The sequence below is a fragment of the Marmota monax genome, unplaced genomic scaffold, assembly GCF_021218885.2.
Source record: "Marmota monax isolate L192 unplaced genomic scaffold, Marmota_monax_Labrador192_F-V1.1 WCK01_AAM20220418_F8-fsc00125, whole genome shotgun sequence".
Lineage (NCBI taxonomy): Eukaryota > Metazoa > Chordata > Mammalia > Rodentia > Sciuridae > Marmota > Marmota monax.
The window spans coordinates 5579287-5600212 of record NW_026695235.1 but is presented as its reverse complement, the minus strand read 5'-3'; the positions used below and the strand labels follow the sequence as shown (position 1 = coordinate 5600212).

Genomic DNA, 20926 nt, shown 5'->3' with positions numbered 1-20926 from the left:
GCAGAAGTGACAGTCATCAGTTTGGGGTTTCCTGAGTGTGAGGTGCTGAAAAGAATTGGAGAAGGGTGGACCAAGTGCAGTCTCAGTCATGAGGGAATCCTACTATCCAGGCAGCCAAGGTGGTCCTGGAGCGCAGAGCTTGGACTCTCAGGGCTGAATCAGTGTGCAGTTGTGTTCTTTCCTAGCTTCCTGTCTGGGGTTGGTGACAGATGGGCTGGAGTGCCGATGGCCCTCTGTGCTATCCCTCTGGTTCTTAAATTGGCCCAGGCCTCATCCAGAAGGTGTTTCCTCCTCCCTCCACCTGTCCTTGTCCAGTGTCAGGTGGTACTTGGACCCTCCTCTGTTCTCTTATGTCCAAAACTTTAGACCCAGGGACCAGGCTTAGCCTTGTGAGTTCCAGATTACCATAGTTTTGTTCATTCGAAATCTTGGTTTTCCAAACTATTGTCCCTGTTTTTTAAAAATGTAAAGAGCTATCTGGAAAGTTCACTTCTTTTTGTCTTTACATTCTTCAGGGCGGATCTTCTCTGAATGACTAGTTTTGATAGGTGGGAAGTCACTGCGAATGTATCAAACTGTTACCAGGGCACAGGGAGTAGGCGAGGTTAGAAATGTGGCCTGCTTGGGCATGAGGTAAGGAACAGCCAAACAGTGACCCGAATGTTGACTGGGGTTAGCCCTCTCCAAAGGCTTCACTTAGGATTTGAAGTGGGGAAAAGATGGCTCCCTAAACTCGAAGGCTGTTGTGTTTTGGGCCTCAAACTCTACAGGCTGTCCGAGGAGGGGTGCAGGTGGTTTGGGGCCAACATCCCAAGAGGAGTGCTGACCCCACTCCCTGGTTCTGGGAAGAAGTGGAGGAAATCCTTTGGCACCAACCAAGCCAACAAACACACACCCAAACAAAACAGCATGAGAAGCCCCACACCAGAAACTTTCCACTTGCAAACATGTTTTGTCACTGCCAAAGGTTTAGGATTGCAACATTTGGGCGTCTTTGGCCCCAGACCCAAGGACTCTGCAGTTTTCCCAAAGCACCTAAAATAAAGAATTCTCTTTGGCAAAAACAGTATGTTTGTAAACAGAAAGGCTTTATTTTTGAGAAATTCAATTCCCCCTTAGATGGAGCATATTCGGAATAAAGTCCTTGAGGCGATTTTCCATCTGCTTTTCCCAGTCCGGATTGTCACAGGCAGGTAGAAGGTCCTTTTCCTGAGTGTGGTTTTCATTAACTGGGTGTGTGTTTGGAATGCGTGCTTGTGGGCCGAGGGCTGATTTCCCTCTGATGCTTGAGAGAAGTGCCTGCAGATGAAGCCCTGAATTTGTCCAGACTCGGGTTTCTGGTGCCCTGGGATCAGAACCTAGAAACTTCCCAGAGAAGGGGGCCAAATCTTCTTGATTCATGTCAGAAAGCCTACCCTGCTCTGCTTCGCTTAGCAAGGATCTCAAAATTGAAGTAGCTTGTTTTCTAGTTGCTTCTTTAAAGAGGTTCACTCTTAAAGATGAGCTCTCTTTCCCTTCCCAACAGCCCCAGGCTCATTTCCTTTCTCCTCTTCTCACTGTCAAAGCCTGTTTGCAGAGAAGGCCCTAGAAACCTTCTGGCTGTGGAGGGTGGTCTCAGGCTAACTGAGATTATTTGTTTTAACCAGGGTTCTACCTACGAGATGTAACTCTCTGTGTCATCTACCTGTCTGTATCTGTCTGTCTTGAGAGGGAGAGGGCTTTGAGAAGGGATTTATTAGGAGAGTTGACTCATCAATTATGGGGGCCGAGCGATCCCACAGGATTCCTCTGTGAACTGGAGAGCTGGGCAAGTTGGTAGTGAGAACCAAGGAAGCTGATGATGTGATTTCTCAGACCCATGTGGAAGACCCAAGAGCCCTGGGGCCACTCGTGTGAGTCCCAGAGTTCAAAGATTATAGAAACTGGAATTCTGAAGTCCAAGGGCAGGAGAAGAGGGTGTCCTGGCTCTGGAAGCGAGAGCTTGACTTTAGCCTTCCTGGACCCCCAGCTGGTTAGCTGGTAGGTATCCACATTAAGGGCAGGGGCTGGGGATGTGGCTCAAGCGGTAGCGCGCTCGCCTGGCATGTGTGTGGCCCAGGTTCGATCCTCAGCACCACATACAAAGATGTTGTGTCCGCCGAAAACCACATTAAGGGCAGATCTTTCCCACTTAGTCCATCAACTCACATGCTGATCTCCTCTGGCAACACCCTCACAGACATCCTGGCAGCCCACTGATTAATCATATGCCAGACTATGTTGGCTCCTTTCAGCAGAAGAAGGACTGGCTCAGTGTGTATGGAAGCACGGAAAGTAATGAATGCTCTACCATCTATCAGTCATCCCTTCATCTAATCAAGTTGATCCCCAAATCAACCATCATCATATTTAAAGTTTAGAACATCCTGGTCTAAAAACCTAAGATAAGAGATAGAATAATTGTTCTATTTATGCTATTTCTGGGATTGACCATAGCAGGAAATTATATGTGTATGTATATGTATGCATAATATACAATAATTACATACATAATATAAATTACTATTATACACGTAATATATACACACATACATAATATGTAATAATTTATTTAAATTTGAATTTCACCTCTGTGGAAGTCAAATAATATTAACCCTTTAGGGCGAACAATTCTGTGGCACTTGGTGCACCCACGATGTTGTGTAAACAACACTTCTGTCTAATCTGAAATGTTTGCATCACTGGAGTGTAAACACTGAGCCCATCAAGCAGATTCTCCTCCTTCCCTCCTGCCTCTATCAACCACCCTTCTGCTTTCTCTCTTGATGGATTTATCTATTCTGGGCATTTTATATAAATGGGATCAATATGTGGTCTTTTGTGTCCAGCTTCCTTCACTTAGCACCCTGTTTTTGAGGTCCATCCACATATAAATCCTGTGGAAGAGTCATTCTTCCTCCTAGTTAGGCTGAGTAAGAGCTTTTAGAAACCATGGGATGAATTCTAATACCTGTGAGGCCTGGGCAGACCCTGGGCAGCTGGGCCAACCTCTGTTCCTGGAACCACCCTTTTGTCTTCCACTCTGAGGCCTCTTCAGGCTCCTGCCCTGAATTAGGATTCCTGGGTGTTTGCATGCCTTCTGCTAGCCGCTCCAGCTCCTTCCTTCCACCCCTGTTCTGCACCCTGCCTGGCTCCCACTGTGCTCTCAGGACTGACTCTCCGCCTCCCTGGGCTGCCACCCTTTGCCTTTGCACACTTGGGTTCAGTAGATCTTGAAAGAAAACAGCTCTCACTGAAATAAGGAAGAAGGACCTTCTAAACTTCCAGCACTTTTCGTCTTGTTGAGTGGCCATGAGTTCTCATGGATAGTGGTCGGAGCAGAGGGTGTCTTAACACCTGGAAGGAAGAGGATGCTGAATTTGGATAATTCCTGGAAAAGGTATTTAGCCATGAAAATATTTCTAATGTATGACTGTAATAAATTCATCATAAGAATATAAATTTAAAAATGGCTTGCATATGGCTTTTTCTTTTTCATGTTTTATTACTGTTTTCTTCATTTCAAAAACCTGTTATCATTCTTACTTCTATTATTGCATTCACTTGTTTTGATATTTTCATTTTTTAAAAAATATTTTTTAGTTGTAGATGGACACAATACCTTTATATATTTTTATGTGGTGCTAAGGCTCGAACCCAGGGCCTCACACATGCAAGGCATGCTCTACCACTGAGCCACAACCCCAGCCCTGATATTTTTCATTTTTAGATCATTATATTTTTAAAACTTACCCCAGAAATCAAAGAATACAACCTCCTAGAATTGGAACTTGGATCTGTTAAATTTTCATAACCACTTTTCCTTTCTTGTGAGTTGATTCTGCTTATCTGAGAGAGAAGTTAATACAAAGGCAGTCCCGTGTAGCCACTAGGTGGTGCTCATATGCTACTGTCAGTGGAATCTGGTATTGAAGTCAAACTATTTGGAAAAACACTTTGTCTTCATTTTAGGTAAATATAGAGACAGGCCCTACAAAGTGTATGTTTCTTGTTTAGCTGATTGGTCATCTCCCTTCTCTTTCCTTCACTTCCTTGTCCACTGTGGTGTCATGGTTATTACAGAATGTCTCTAGAGCACATCATTCACTTGTAGTATGACCTTGGGTAAGTCACTAAACTTCAGTTTTCTCATCCACACACTGAGATTAATAGTAATACATATCATAGGGTGGTTATGAGATTTAGAAAGTAAAGCTTTATTACAGCATGTAGTGTTATATGTGTTTGCATTTATCATTAATGTTTTTTCCCTTCATTATGGCATTGCTAATCATTAGACTAAATATCAGTTCAATATCAAGATCACTTAAGAATCTCATTTGAGACGTAGATTTCTGAGGTCCATATCTGGGGCATTTATTTCACTAATTTTGGTGTTGGACTTAGGGAGTCTGAGTTCTTTAAAAGCTTCTCAGGTGATTTTAGTGCTGAGTTAGATTTGAGGACATAGACTCCCCATGGATGTTGTTGTCTATCCAAGACTAGTAAAAGTGTGAGAAGTTAACAATATTTGCACACCAGCAACTTCAGTTCCCCTTTAGCATAAAGTGTGTTCTGTCTAAAGCTCTGTCCACAGGAAGGATTTTTTTTTTTTGTCTTTCAAGTTACCCCCTGAGTAAGTGAGGCTATAGTGCAGTCACTGGATAGTTTTGGCTTTATCCTTAAACTCAGATGACTCATGATAAAGCAAACTTGGGCTTTTCTCTTCTCCTCCAGTGGATGTTCATAAGGGACCTCCCATGTGAACACAGACCTGAGCTAAGGAGAGCCACTAGGCAACAGTGGTGACTAATGGGAGAGTCTGGGATGCTGCTTGTGTAGCTTACTCATACCCTTGACCCAGATGTACCATGCTGTTGTTCAGTGTATTCCCTCCAAAATTCAGGCATTGAAACTTGATGGACAAGTGATAGTTTTAAGAGGTAGAGCCATCAAGAGTGATGTCCCCAGAGGGCTCCTCCCATTGAGCATGGGATTAAGGACCTTATATAAAAGAGGCTCAGGCAGCATTTGGTTGCTTGCTCTTTTGCCCTTCTGCTTTCTGCCATGTGAGACTGCAGCACTTCTCTGCTCTAGAGGACACAGCATTCCAAGTGCCATCTGGTCAAGCAGAGATGGACACTCACCAGATAAAAACCTGTTGATGTATTTACCTTGGGACTTGCTAGTCTTCAGAACTGAGAGAAATAAGCTTCTGTTCTTTATAAGTCAATCAGTCTCAGGTATTTTGTTATCCATAAAGCAAACTAAGCTTACCACCTCCATCCTACAATGGCTGCTGTTGGGTCTGCCTGACTGTGGGGCTTTGTGGGTGTGATGGAACCCTGCTCATCATGAATGACTGGTTACTTGGTGTCTTGTGGTCAGGTGGTTCACCTTCCAGGGTCCAGTAGCATGCTATGAGCATTCTTTCTAAAGGTCTATTTTTCTTTGCTGTTGTTGACATGGTGTCATCTGAGTTGTGACTTTCCAAATGTGGATTTCCAGAAACTCCACAGTGTCTTTTCCATTGCCCAAACCTCCAATATCATAAGGACGGTGGGTCATATGGTCAGGTTATTGGGCTACTTGACTGCATCCTGGACCTTTTGCAGAGCCTTTTCCTATTTTGGCTACCATTTAAAACTGGAAGCCTTTGTATCACTTGTTATATGAGTATAAGCAGTATTTTCCAACTGTGGAATTAATGTCTCCTGAACTAAGGGAACTTACCAGGTATGCGACATTGTTCATTTAGGAGGAGCAACATACAAAAATTTGTTCTTTTCTTTGCCTTAGATGTTCTGACATGTTACAGATCCTGGATCTTTAAAAGTACTGATGTGGCAGACTCTTGAATCCTCATAGAGGTTGCTCATCATTTTCTTTATTGTGAGAGTCTGACTTACAAAGGCCCCCAGCATACTTGCCACTTAGGTCTGGTTTACATGATGTCATCGCCAGGGTGATGTTTTGCAGAGGCCCAGCTGGTCCTGGTCTCCTCAGACTACATTATGACAGAGAGAGCATTAACATAGGCCTGGGTCAACATTGTAAGTGAATACCATTGTCCTGAGCAAACACGAATGGCTTCTGATCGTCCTTTTTGATAGAGATGAAAAGAACACTATTCCCAGATCAAAGACTGCATGCATACCGTGTACCTGAGCCCATGCTTCAGTGAAGACACAACATCTGGCAGGAAAGTTTCAGTGCCAGCTATGGCTGCTACTTGTTTATCATCTTCCAGGACCCATTTGGTTCTGCAGGGACCCACTTGATTAAATACTGACCTGATAGGGGACATACCTCTGCATCATTTAGGTATTTAAAGATGGTTCTAAGTTTTAAAATCATGACCTTCTGTGCCCCCACTCTAGGATGTGATATTGTTTATGATTTATTATCTTGACTGGGGTGGGGGCACTTCTAGAAACTTATCCTTGGCCTTCCTCACTGATATCCCACATACCAAACTATCTATGTGAATATTTGTAACTACCAAGTATGTTCATTCCTACTGCACATTTAGGTACTGGGGAAATGACTGTGGAATGGGTCCATTCACCCAGCAGACCTACTGCAAACCAGACCTGGGCTTGAATGCTGCTCATTACCTGGGAGGTAATGGCATGTAACAGTGAGCCATGAGAATACTTCAGGTCTTTGGGGTCTGAAAAGTGACAGAAGTCTGTAAACTGGGTTGAGACCTGGATAATTATTAGGGCAGTGGTTTTCAGACTCCTGATCACACCAACATTAATTCTTCTGATGGCATAGAATGAGTGATACCTTGGATGCTGCTCTTCTGGCCCCTCAGGGATGCTTTTCCCTAACAACCATCTTTTATTTTTGCTTGCATGCTCCCCACAATATATACTGAGGATTATTGTCTATATGGCTTCTGTAGCTGAGCATAGCCAATTGGTCTCTTAATATTTTGGGATTTATCATCCCCACTGTCGGGCATGTCCCACCATCAGCCCTGCCTTATAGAGGATGGCAACAATTGAGATTTTCATCCTTGTATCTCTTACCAGCCTATTGATTATTACTTTAGTAAGTAAAATACCCACTGACGTTCTCATGGAACAGACTCTAGTGGATATTTTGGCTTTAGTTGGTATGTCCACTGTCGCTGTACCTTCTCTGAGTCTTTTGATTCTTGCTCTACCATCTGCCATTGTAGTTCTGGCATGTCTACTTAACTTAATGTGACCATCACTGCTCCAAGCTTTTAAGAGCCATCTTAGCAGCACATTAATACCACCCCTTTGGATTCTTATTGGGATGTGTTGCTCCCCACTTCAAATTTCTATGTTGAAGCTCTATACCTTAGAATGTGACTGAATTGAGAAGTAGGGTTGCTAAAGAGGTAACTAAGTTAAAGTGAGGTCATTAGGATGGGCCCATAGAAGAAGAGGAGATCCAGACACAGTGAAGATCATGTGAAGAAGAATGGAGAAGATGGTCATCTACAAATCAAGGAGAGAGGTCGAAACCATCTCTGCCAACATCTGTTTAATAACTAGTTCTGTGTCCACTTGCCTGGATTAAGGGACGCCCAGAAATCTGGCAAAATATTATTTCTGGGTGTGTCAATTGGGTTCTTGTAGAAACCAGGCCTCTGGATTTTTACATACTGCATTTAATGCATGGTTAATGTCCTCAGCTCTTCTTGTTACTCTCCCAGACATCAGTTGCCCTCAGCAATAGCCCTGTAATTTCACCAACTTTATCATTAGTCTTTCCTATATGTATTTCTCAGTTGATGCTTAGCCCGGGGCTTGTGTACTTCCTGCCCCTGATAGACCACCACAGTTCATTCTGTCAAAGCATTAATTTGACTGCTACGATGGGCTGAGGGCTCTGTGATGCTGTCTTCATTGCTGGTTGGGCAATGAGTGACACAGCTCCAAAATCCTATCCTCATTTCCAGGAGGCAGACTGAGTGGGGGATTGGCCTGCAGGATGCTTGCTAGGGGGCATCTCAGTAATCAGGAAAGAAGGAAGCAGGAGTGGCAGAGGAGGTATTAGACAGTGCTACTGTCATCTTGTTGGAAGCTACTGTGGTCTTCACAGTCATGCTGTGTTGGGGCTAGAGGGTCTGACCATCTTGCTCCTGACTTACCAATCAGTCATCAGTATCAGCTATTCTAGGAAAGGGTGTGACCTTGGGCAAGATGACTCCCCTCTGCCAAAGACAGTGTCAGCTGGGGATAGGTAGCTGAGAGCTGTTGCCTAACATCCCTCCTAGGCCCAGGAAGATGCATCCTTCAGTCCTAAAAGAGGGAATGAGGAGTGCAGAGGATAGCCATAATTATAGCCCAAAGGTTTATTGAGGGAACTTTGAACTTCATGTGGGCCAAGAGTCAGTGCCGATCCCTCCTTTGGTGGGAGGGGCAGAATGCTGAAGCTGTTTCCCAAACTGGAAGCAGCACCTGGATCAAGGTTCTGTCATTCAAAGATTTGTTCTTATTGTTTCCTGAAAAGAAGTCTTTTTCATGAAGGTATGCTATGCTGGAAAGCCACAGTCCACCATATCTGTTTCTTGGACGCCAATTCTTGGGTATGAATCAGAGCCCTCGTGCTGCTGGGTTGTCATCAAGCCAGAAGTGACAGTGAGACAACCTAGCTGTCATTGCACGTTGAGAGCCTGTGAAGGTGAACCAGGGGAACTGCAGACATAGACACAACTGGCTCACAGGTTTGAACTGCACACCCCCAGTCGACCACAACAGAGGCTCTGAGAGAAAGGTCAGACCCATGAAGTGCTATTTGTTTTCACTGAAACTTCATCCCTCCCACTTAACACCCGTCTAACCAGCAGCGGAATCAATTACCACGTGTCAGCCCGAAACCCGACACAAGAAATGAAAGAAGGACACAACCTCCCTGGGGTGGCAGGCAGGCAGGGAGAGGAGATAGAAGACCTGGAGTGGGAACGTGAATGAGCTGTTCTTGCCTGTGATGAGGTTGGCCTGTGGCGGAGCTCTGGCTCGCCCGCCCTCCCTCTCTCCTCTAGCCTCTGGTCCCGAGCAGTGATACTGGTCTGGATGGACCATTGGGTGTGTCTTTCACAAAGGGTGGGCAGCAAGTCCATGAGGTTATTTGACTTTGGTCACCTAAGTGGCTCTGTCTAGCAATGATGACACGAAGATCTTACCACCTCTCGTTTTATACAACTCCAGGAGGGGAACAGAACATGTCGAGTGACTATGCTTGGCAAGTTGAGCAGAGAGAACTGCTGAGTTCACAAGCTTCTGTGACAGGTGACATCAGTCCTCAATGAGCACCTGCTTGAGGTGATGTCTCTTGCATGCTTCCTATGTTTCTCCAAGTCTTGAAAAGAGAGCTCCTTGTGCATCGTGGGTAGAACCCATGAGAGTCCCACGGACAAATCCTGGTGATAAGTCAGCCTGGTGCTGTGTCACTGGCTCTGTTGAAAAAGGACATTGTTAGTTTTCCAAAGTAAGGGCTTTGTTAATAAAGGACACTTAAACCCTTGTGCTTTCTTTACTAGGATCCTGGGAGCAAGACCCCTTAAACTTCACGTAGACTGATTGCTACTATGTCTACACATGGCACTGCCACTCAGGTTGTGGTGCCGTTTAGGAATGCTCCACATGCCGAGGCTTAGATGGAGGTGGAACATTGGTTTGCAGAGCAGGATGCATCACTCCAGAGATCCTGAAGACAGTTAACACATTTCCATTGGCAGGAATTGATGACATCAGTAGAAAGTCACATTTTTGCTCAACCAGATGATAGTCAGTGGGAGAGTAAGCAGCATGCAAGTTTATGAACCTGCAGATAGTCCTTTGCCCCCATTGTCTTTAGTTCTGTTTAGTCTTTTGATACCTCTTATGACACACTATAAGATTATTTCTTCTAGTATAAATGGTGTTCAGTCTTTGGTGGTTTTGTCTTCAGAGAGGTACTGTGGGCTCTCTCCTCTTTGCTCTCTCAAAGCCGTACCACTTACTCAGGGCTGTATTTGCTGCATACATAGTGATGCCCCTTACATCTTTTATCTTTACACCACACCTGTATTTCCTTAGCTTCAGCACCACACTCCCATCTCTGGGAGTACATCTTGCCTCTGTCTCCCGGGTACCTTGAACTCAACATGGCCAAATGGCATGAGCCAACTTCACTGATTTGTGAACTTCTCTATATATGTTCTCCAATTCAAATGTGGGAGCAAAATCTCAGGGGTAACTTCAGCTTGGAACAAGAGACTTCCTGGATGCCCTGATTCTCTTACCCACCACATCTGAGTGAGTGCTTTTGCCTACTGACTATTTTCCATCTTTCCTCGTCACCATTCTTGCTCCTGTGCCTGACTTCATCAGCCACCATTCTCCTGTCTTGACATTTTCTGAATTCACCTTGGTGGCTTTGCTCATGTTTTCCCATCTTGTTGGAGTGCATCCCTCTCCTCTTCTTTTATTTATTTTTTTAACCAGGGAACTTTAAGACTCATACCAAGTATCACTTTTTTTTTTTTAAAGTAAACATTGGTTACCTAAGTGTTTTCAAAATCTGATTTTCTCTATGATTTTCACCTTTCTTGATTATATCCTCTATTTTTCCTTCTCCCAGTTAGAAAGTTTTGAATAATCCTTTTCCCCTTCCCACGTGGTAACAGTCACAAGTGTTGATTTAACATGGACTTCTGCCTGCTTGTTCCTGTCTCCACCATGGCCCTCCAGGGTTAAGCCCACCTCGTTTTCATGAGTTGGTGCACTAATCTCTCAGTGAGTCTTTCTTCCTTTCCCCAGCTTTCACAGTGTCCTTTAGCGTATCATCAGATCCATCTATCTAAAATACTTTGTTCAAAATCTTCTCTGGACCCATTTCCTGCATAGAAATGACCTCATTCCCCAGCATGTCATTTGGAGCTCACTACCACCTGACCCACACTTACCATTTTTAGTGACAGGTGCTATCACACCCCATGACACCCTCAATTCCAGTCCCTAGGCTTCTGGCTACCTCAAGGTTGTGCCACCTGGTCTCATGTCTCTGGTGTATGGCCATGTAGTTTTGGACTGAGGCTCCTTCCTGAGGGGTGAAATCCTGCTTACCTTTTATGATGGAATTTAGATGGACTCATCATGTGAAGTCCCTTCAGATCCCAGCTATGAGAAGAGTGCCTTTTCTTAGCAGTTTCCAAAGCTATTATCATTTATAAAATAATTATTAATACATTCAACCCACAATATATTTTTTAAAACTTAAGATAGTCAAACATTTAGATACTTTGGAAACATGCAGTTGAATATGTTTTCAAAATATCTAAATATGAAGGTAAGTAAGATTGAAGAACGTTTCTAAATTGTTGATTTTAAAACAATCATTTAATGGATTTTGATTTTATGTTTCAACTGGAAATCATACAGACAAAGCTGGAATCAAGTACCACACAGTTTCTCTGGCTTTAGCAGGCATGGCTCCCTCTTCAAGGAATTCACCGTATTTTTCTTTTATGATGACCTCGGATGCACACAGAATAGATTGGTGGAAATGAATAGCCTAAAACATATCTTTCTCCGTAATAAATGGATGTTGGATGAAACTCACACACTTACTATTATATGGATGTGAACATGTGGACAGCAGATGATTTTTGGATGTGACTAACATGCTCATTAGGTCTTTTTAGCAAAATTCTCCACTAGACTCATTGTCCTGAACTTGAAATACAAGAAGTTGAATGTCTGATATGTGTTTCAGAATCCTAAAGTTTAACTTGGATCCCTTTGATGTCTTTTATTATGATTGATGATCATTTCAGCATTTTTCTAAATTCAAAGGCCCTCAATAAAAGATAAAATCAAGTGACTTACCGATCGAGGGTACCACAAAGGACTGGAAGTCAGGTGAAAATGTGACATGAGCAGTAATACTAAACTTAAAAACCTGTATCAATCACTTCGAATTTCAAACGAATTTGGAAACATTTAAAACTTTGAAAAAGTGCACACAATTGATTTCGTAAACCATTTGGAAAATATTTGAATGTTATTTGTAAGAGAAATAAATTCCATTGTGGTACCTTTCTTTCTTAAATCAATGTTTTGGAATAGAGTTTGGCATCTCAAAGCAAGAGTGGAGAAAGATCTACACCTGCCTGTTTGAGAGCATAGATTCTCAGGAGAGAGTTGGCCTTGGATTCTACATCTGTGTCAGCTACTCAAACTCACTTTTGCAGGGCAGCTGGTATTTGTCTGTGGGGAGGGTCATCACCCACAGACTAAAAATCTGGGGCTTTTGTCTAGGACTAAGGACGTGACCACCTTTCATTTCATTCTCAACACCTTGTGTGACTGAGGTCTCAAACTGTATTGTCACAAGACTGAAGTACTCACACCCAGGGAGAGGTATTAGAATACATTCACTTGTGGAAACCTCCGACAAAAGAGCTACCCAGCCTTCTAGTGAGGGCATCATGAATCTTAACTAGGCTAGCAAACAAAGCAGATGTCAAAACCATGTTGTCAAAACCATCCAGGGCAAGTATCCAAATGGTGCCCGGGAAACAAATTAAAAAGAGATTTTGAAAGCAAAGATCAGCATCTTCCAGAAATCTTTTTACATTTCTCCCCAATCAGTACATGATGTAGGATAGCTGTTTGTCCAGCCCAGTCCTGTCACTATTCTTGTCTGTTTCATTTTGCTGTTTCCTAGTTCAGAAGTCTTCACTGACCCTCCTTTCTGTTTAGGGGTTATTTTACAGACTTTAGCCGCTATGTGAAGCTACCTAAAAACTGGTCCAAACTGATTCTGGAAGGCTCATGCCTCCTACTTCTCAGCATTTTGTCACCTTTGTCACTTTTATGATACTCATCCCCCACTGTCAATTGCTGTCACCTTGTATATACCTGTGGGAACCCTGGGCTGCCATAAGCTTATAGAATATACCCCCCACCCTGCCTTAGCACAGTGTCTAGCATACATAGCAGCTGCTTGGTGCACACTGTTGATCTCTCTCTCTCTCTCTCTCTCTCTCTCTCTCTCTCTCTCTCCCAATGTAGATTTATTGAAAGTGAAAGTACATTCCATAAGTAGAGCAAAGGGCCAAGTGAGAGAGTGGCTAAGGACTTAATGTCTGGGCAAGTCTTATCTTACTTACCAGCTGAACTGTGCCTCATTCCCTTCCCAATAGGCCTGATTGAAGACCATGAACTATTTGTTCCTATTGGTGATTTTCTTTTCATTTAAATAGAATACAGTTTCCATTGGTTATTTTTTAGTTTTTGGTATTTTATTTCATTTTAAAAATTTGTTCTAATTAGTTATACATGACAGTAGAATGTACTTTGACACATTCATACATGGAATATAATTTCTCAGTACATGATATAGAATCACACCAGTTGTGTAGTTATATATGCACACAGGGTAATAATATCAGATTCATTCTACTTTCCTACCTACCCCTGTACCCCTCCCCTCCCTTCACTCCCCTCTACCTAATCCGAAGTAACTCTGTTCTTCCCTAGTCCCCCTCAATCCTTTTTGTGAATTAGCGCCTACATATCAGAGAAAACATTCAGCCTTTGGTTTTTTGGGATTGGCTTATTTCGCTTGGCAAATATATGAAAAAATGTTTACCATCTCTAGCAATTAGAGAAATATAAATCAAAACTAAGTTTCATCTTATTCCAGTCAGATGGCAATTATCAAGAATATAAGCAATAATAAGTGTTGGTGAGGGTGTGGGAAAAAAAGATATACTCATACATTGCTGGTGGGGTTGCAAATTGTTGCAACCACTCTGGAAACGGAGATTCCTCAGAAAACTTGTATCAGAACCACCATTTGACCCAGTTATACCACTCCCTGGTTTGTACCCAAAGGACTTAAAATCAGCATACTACAGTGATGAAGGCACATCAATGTTTATAGCTGCTCAACTTGCAATATCAATTATGATATGCTTCTCTTTACCCAAAAGTTCGCATACAGAGCCATTCAGTTCTATAACTATTGTCAATTAACAGTTGCCGCAGTCTGGCTGGGCACAAAATCACGAGCCACTCAAGCAGGAACAAAGTTTATTTTTTGAAACTGCCGCCAATGTCCGGTACCGCCCAGGCAGATTTTTTCCACCCAGCGGCCTCCTCCCGGACCGCAGAGAGAGCTCCTCCCCTGGAACTCCCTCCTACTGTACTTCCCCAACCAATGGGAACTCTCCAGGAGTCCCGTAGCCGGCCTAGGTGAACAGCAGGAGTCCAATATCCATATGAATGCAAATCTTAACATAATCATATCATCTCAATGGCTAGCTGGCATCACCTTTCGACCAAAAATGCCATGCATCATATACTTGGCTCTTAGCAAACAGTAATGGTGTCATGGTGTCTGTCTTTACAGTTTAAACTCATGGGGAAAACTAATAATCACAGAAAAAACAATCACAATATTTATTGTTGCTTATGTGCAGTGAAGGTTTACTACATAGTCCCTGTGCCAAGTACTGTATATTATTTTATTTAATTCTCAACAAAGCCCTTGGAGAGCAGCATCCTTATCCCCTTCTTGAAGATCAAAGCTTGGTGAGTTAGGTTAACTTACTTAAGGTCATGTGGCCAGTGGTAGGTTGGGAGAAGCTTGATCCTAATTGTATGACTCCAGAGCTGTGTTTTTAACACTGTGTGACAAAAATAATTATGAATATTATGGTAATGACAAATACCATGTGCATAGTTTCCTATTGCTGAATAACAAATTACCACAAACTTGGTGGCTTAAAACAACACACAATTATTATCTTACAGATTTGTAAATTACAAATCTGACATGGGTCTCTCCAAGCTAAAACCAGGTTATGGGCCTGACTGGCTCTTGGGGGATATCCATTTCCTTGCCTTTTTCACCTAGAGGCCACCCACATTCCTTGACTCATGGCCCCCTTATTCTACCTGCAAAGCCAGCAGTGTCACTTTGCTCTGACTCATCTTCTGTCCTCATTCTTCTTTCCGAGTACAGGTGAGAAAGGTTGTCTGCTTTAAAGGACGTGTTTGGTTACACTGGGCTGCCTGGATAATACAGGGACCTGCCTCATTTCCAGATTCTTCATCATATCTGTACTCTTCTTGTCATGTTAGCTCACATATCTACAGGTTCTGGGGACTAAGTGTGGACATCATCGGAGGGGCCATGATGCTGCCTACACACCACGAGAAGCTGTAACAGGGGAGTCATTTAGAGGCACAGGGAGGGTTCAGGGTTCCTAGGAGCAAATGACACTAAGGATGATGGAGTTGGTTAAATGGACAGGGTGGACCAGGCAGTCCAGGCCAAGGACCAAGGACATGTGAAGCCCCTGCAAGGTCACAGAGCATGGGATTCAGCAGGTCTGTATAGTGAGTGGGGAGAGGATGGCAGGAGTTGGGTCATGAAGAAGGAACCTGGCAGGAGAGTGGGGTTGGTCGTGATTCTTGGAGAAATGGGCTCTCCCCCAGGAAGGGTAGCAGGGCCTAGTAACTGCTTGAATGTGGGGCGAGGGAGAGAGGAGGCATCGTAGATGGTGTCCAGGTTTTCAGCCGGGTCAGTGGGGTTGGTGGAGCCTTTATGTTGATACAGAGCTGCCGGAGGCAGTTGAAGCTTGGATGGGAGTGGGATGCTTAGATCCAAGTGGCTTTGGAAGGAACAAAGGCAGTTAATATGTGAAAAGGAATTCCCCTTGGTGATAGAAGGCCCGAGCTGAGTGAGGAGAACCTGGGAAAAATTTGACAGAATCAATCATTTTTATGTCATTATGTTATTATATTTTTATTATCTCAATTTATATTGTTTTATCATTTCGATTCTGTGACTGAGTAATTACAGAGGTCATATTGCTTTATGAGGACCCAAGTACACAGTGTTAAAATGTCTTTGGGAAGATTTCATAAACCAAATATTCTGCTTGTTGGTTTGGTTTGATTGAGGGTGACAGATCTGTTATCACTTTTAGCCCCTCTATCTTAACATGTAAGCATTCTTTTTCTTGTAACATGACACCTTTAGTGTGCACCATAAATTTCTTCTGATCCTCAACCAGTGATAGACTGATTTCTTTAGTCACAAAATACTTTCCTTGATTTTTAACAGATTGATTTTTCTTCAGTAAATATATTTAGAACGGTTTATTTCAACCAAATTAACTTTATTTGAAAAAGAGGGTTTTTAGGAAAATATTTTTTGGCATATTAATTATGAGCAAAACAAGGAAATACTCTCAGCATGTAGTTCAACACTGAATTCACAGAATTGGATCAACATGCTTGTAGCTGGACAGCTTTCTTTATATACTTGTCCCAGGATGTGATTCCACAGTTTTCTTGTTTAGACCTCCCAACAGGGGCATATCAACTAACAGGTTTAGTTTAGAAGTTCAGTATTAGAAACAAATGAGTAAATTCTTCCTATCAGCAAGAACACTTTAAAATTCCTTACTGATGACCTGGTCAACCCAAGGACTACAGTTGTCTGAGCTGTGAGATGAGTTGGATGTGCAAAACTTGGGTGGAGAGGTTTTCTTGTTGTTCTTTCATTTAGTCTATGTTTAAGCTGCTATAACAAAGTGCCACAAATTGGGTAGCTTATAAACAACAGAGAAATTTTACTTCTTATGGTTCTGGATGCCGCAAAGTCCCAAAACAAGGTACCAGCAGATTTGATGTCTGGTGAGGCCTGCTTCTTGGCTCATAGATGACTATCTTCTCACTGAGTGAGGAAACTCTGGGTCTCTTTTGGAAGGGCCCTAATCCTATTCATGAGAGCTTTGCTCTCATGACCTATTCACCTTTCAAAGGCCCCACCTCCAAATACCCAATGGCATTGGGAGTTAGGATCGCAACACATGAATTTCAGGGAGTGTTATGGCTTGGATGTGAGGTGTCCCCCAAAAGCTTACATGTAAGGCAATGTAAGATGGTTGAGAGGAGAAATGATTGAGAGTCTTAACCCAGTCAGTGAACTAATCCCCTGATAGAGATTAACTGAGTGGTAAGTGAAGTGGTGGGGTGTGGCTGGAGGAGTTGGGCATGGGGAGGCGTGGCTTTGAGGTATATATTTGTATCTGGCAAGTGGAATCTCTCTGTCTTCTTCCTCATTATGACATGAGCTGCTTCCCTCCACCATGATGTTCTGCCTCACCTTGAGCCCCAAGCAATGGAGTCTATGAATCAAGACCTCTGAAACCTGAGCCCTCAAATAAACTAGTTTCTGGGCTAGAGTTGTGGCTCAGAAAAGAGCACTCGCCTAGCAGGTGTGAGACACTGGGTTCGATCCTCAGCACAAGAAAAGAAAAAAAAGAAAAGAAAAGAAAAGAGAAAAGAAAAAGATATTGTGTCCAACTACAACTTAAAAAAACACAAACAAAAACCCCACTTCTTTAAAAAAAATAATAAACTTTTCCTTCTCTATAATTGTTCTCTTTGGGTCCTTTTAGTCAAGGCATCAAAAAAAGTGACTAAAATGGGGAAACAAGCTTTCAGCCTATAGAAGTCTGTTTCAGTGGTTCACAAACTTCAGGGGGATAAAACTCCCTGTATCAGACCATATAGATAAGTCATGCATCTCATGCCTTATATGAACAAGGACAACGTTTGAAGTAAAAGTGTACTTGTTTATTATATGGCACCACATGCTAAGTACAACCAAAATCCTCATTTATTATATAATTTCCTTATTAATTATGTATAGTTTCCAAAGTGCTAAGTTATAAAAGAAAATCAGATCCTGCACCCTGCCACACATCCTTGTTATAGTTGGTATGAAATATATTATAAAATCTGCTAAGTGGAAAAACTACATGTAAAATGAATTTAGTTTAAAAAAAAACCATGGCAATAAAACTTGGTTAAAAACAGAACCCCCAAACTTGGAAAGGCTATTGTCACTGTAAGCCTTGACGCCCAAGCCACGATTCCCTTGTAAAGAAGCTTGTGAGTGGGACCTCAGACTCTGTGCTCCTTTAGAGTGTTGTGGGGGTTGATGTGTTTACCACCAGCTCAACTAAAGAGGCCAGCCATTTGCACATGTTCAGTAGGTGTTTGAGGAAGGGAGTGTGTTTCTGTAGTGATTTCTAGTCGAAGGCAGATGCGTCATTTAACCTGGGATTCAGCCCCTTGGTAGCTCCTATAGTTAAGGTGCTGCTTCCAGGCTGAAAGGCTGCAGAGCTTCCTCCTGGATGTGAAGTGGACCCGGGCTGCTGTCTGCCTTGCCTCTAGGTTTCTGACTCATGATTGTGTCCATCCCAGCCTGGCTCAACTGTGGGTGCTAAAAGCCCAGGGTCTGCAGGCTCAGTCATCCTCAGTTCTTCAGCCTGTCCTCACAGTGTGTTGAGCAGCCAGTTTCCACTGGCGAGTGTCCTACAATGACTTCCATCCTTTACTGCTCTATCCTGCCTGACTCATCTGAAAACTCATCTTCAGCTTTATTTTCCCCATATTTCTCCTCAGACCCTGGGGGAGCAGTACCTTTGTAAGACTTCTTCCTTGGCTCCTGATTTGTCTGCTAACTTCCCATGGAAATTGTATCCCTGAGTTTTGCATCCTCCTGTCTCCATGGGCTCTTGGAAACTGGCACAGGTAGAATTCCTGGAGGAGTTTGTGGTCAAGAGCCTTGGTTCTCTTCTTGCTTCCTGGACAACCCTCAGGTCCAGGTCTAGGTCTTGGTACTTGGCAGATTTCTCTGCCCTGTTCTCAAGTAAAATGACTTTTTAGCTTTATAAGTTTTTGGTCAAAGCAAAATCCCAATTTCCCATCATTTGAAACAAAAAGTGTACCACTAACTGAAAATGTACTTTATACAACAGGAATATTTTTCACATGGATTCAGAGGTGAAGTCCAACCTGTAAGCTGGTCCATCTTCAGGGTTTCACTAATCAATCTCAACTGTAGCAATTTTGGTTCTTGGTGGTTTTTTTTTTTTTTGTATCTGATAAAGGAAATCAGAGCCCTTGAGCTGGTTTGCAGATTTATAGTCCCTTACTATAGGCTCACTAGCTCCTTTGTTGAGTTTTATTTTTTAAGAATACTTTTCAGGAATTGTATACATGGAGAAAACCAATTCCTAGTCACTCATTCGTTCATCAGTCTGAGCATCATAAGTAATTGCTCTTCTCTTTAGCTACAAGCAAATGGGCAAGGGCAACATTGGCCACTCTCTGAACATCAGGTGAAAGGAGAGTTGAGGGCCTACTAAGCTGCTGGAAGTTCATTTGGCTTCTCAAGTTGACATGGCAGTGAACAGAAACTGAGATGAAAGTGTTTCACGAGATGTCCAGGGAACAATGAACTCTGGCTCTCTTCTTCTCATGGAGACATCTCTCCAATATTCCTTGGAAGAAGAGCCAGACTCCTTCTCTGGTTACAAAGATCAAGTTGCTAGACAAAGAGCATGATGGGAAGGTCTGTGTGCAGACAGAATCATTCAGACACACTCTACAAACTACCACACTCTGCCCCCCACTCCTGCTCCTTTTCTTCCATGCTGTCTTCGGATGCTCACTGCTCTCAGGGCCCCACACCAGAACCCAGTGGCTGGAGACTTAGGTGGTTGTACATCTCTAGATCAAGTCCCATCCTTTTCATAATCTTCTTATGGACCTTGTGGTGGGATTTGGGGATGCTTCCAATAACCAGGTGATTTATGAGGGTCTGCACAATTACAGGTCATTTCATGAGTCATTCAAAGACAGATGGTTTATTAATACTGGAGACAATGTTAGACAAAAAGTAGGTTTGGTAGGAATAGAAGATCACAATTGCTTCCTTTCCAATTTTTATAGGAATGGTCTAGTGCAAAAACATAGGAGGAGGAGTTTAGGGCTGGGAGAAGGCTGAGAGTTGGACAGGATCACAGGGCTGGATAAGAGTCGATGCTTTGGTTACTTGCAATTATTCCAGGCTGTTGCAAAAAAAGTGAAGTTTCCCAACATCTTCCTCCACTAATGAAAAATTTGTGACAGCTGCAATTGAATTTATCTTTTAAATTTCCTTTCTAGCCATTGTTTCACATATTCTGGTACTTCATTAGTAATGATTTTACTGACAGTTCCTTCAAACATACCCTGGATTCAGGTGGAGGAAGATGGATCCTTAACTAATCTTTTTTTGGCATAAACATATATCATACAGGAGACTAACTATTCTTTCTATTTTTCATTTGTTTTCTTTAGTAGTATCTGACATTAGGTTGTCAGTACAAATTAAAGTGGTGACTGAACAATAATTCCTTTGTGATATAAAAAGATGGGTTAAAAAATGGCTTTTTCACTTAGTAGATGTTCCACTTCCAAATCTAAATATTTAGGCATGTGTCTACAAATTGAGCCAGCGGACTTGTGGATATATTTATGGACCTGGCCCATCTTTTACAAATGGGGATTTGTACTGAATAATTTGGATTTGCTGACTTCGTAGCTCAGGTTTCCTGGATCCGTGCCAGCCTCCTCTTTCCTTTGCATGATGCGGTCTCACTGTTAATGCTAATCTTGTCTGTCTGCTCCACCTTTTCTTTAGACAATCCAGTCTTATCCTCCTATGTTGCATCTCCCTCCCTTCTGTTTAACTGAACTTCTAAGACTAGTCTGATTCTTTAAGAGAATCGATTTCAAAACCCAACAAGAGAACAGAGGATGCATTGAGGCACTAAATAATTTTCCATTGCAATTTTCTTGAATATTTATTTCAGTCAATTTCTTGGTGGATTCCAGGGGTTTTATCTATGTTGTAATTTCAGTGTGAGAAAAATGAAGCAGAACAGTCTCTTCCTCACCATGGCAATTAATATGTGAAGAAGTTAGGATTCTTAGAGCTTTTTTTTTTTTTACTCCCATGAAGACTTGGTTAATGAGCGCAAAGTGGCCATGTTAGTTGGATCTTGGTTTGTAAATCTGGTTCAGAA

General features: G+C 42.6%; 1 long non-coding RNA gene across 1 annotated transcript in view; it reads left to right on the top strand.

The window, feature by feature from the left end:
• The first annotated feature begins 3271 nt into the window (after positions 1 to 3271).
• Positions 3272 to 20926, top strand: part of LOC131423964 (uncharacterized) — an 81347-nt gene continuing 63692 nt past the window's right edge. Inside the window, exon 1 of the long non-coding RNA XR_009226234.1 lies at positions 3272 to 3418. This is a non-coding gene — a long non-coding RNA (uncharacterized LOC131423964). The remainder of the gene's footprint in view (positions 3419 to 20926) is intronic.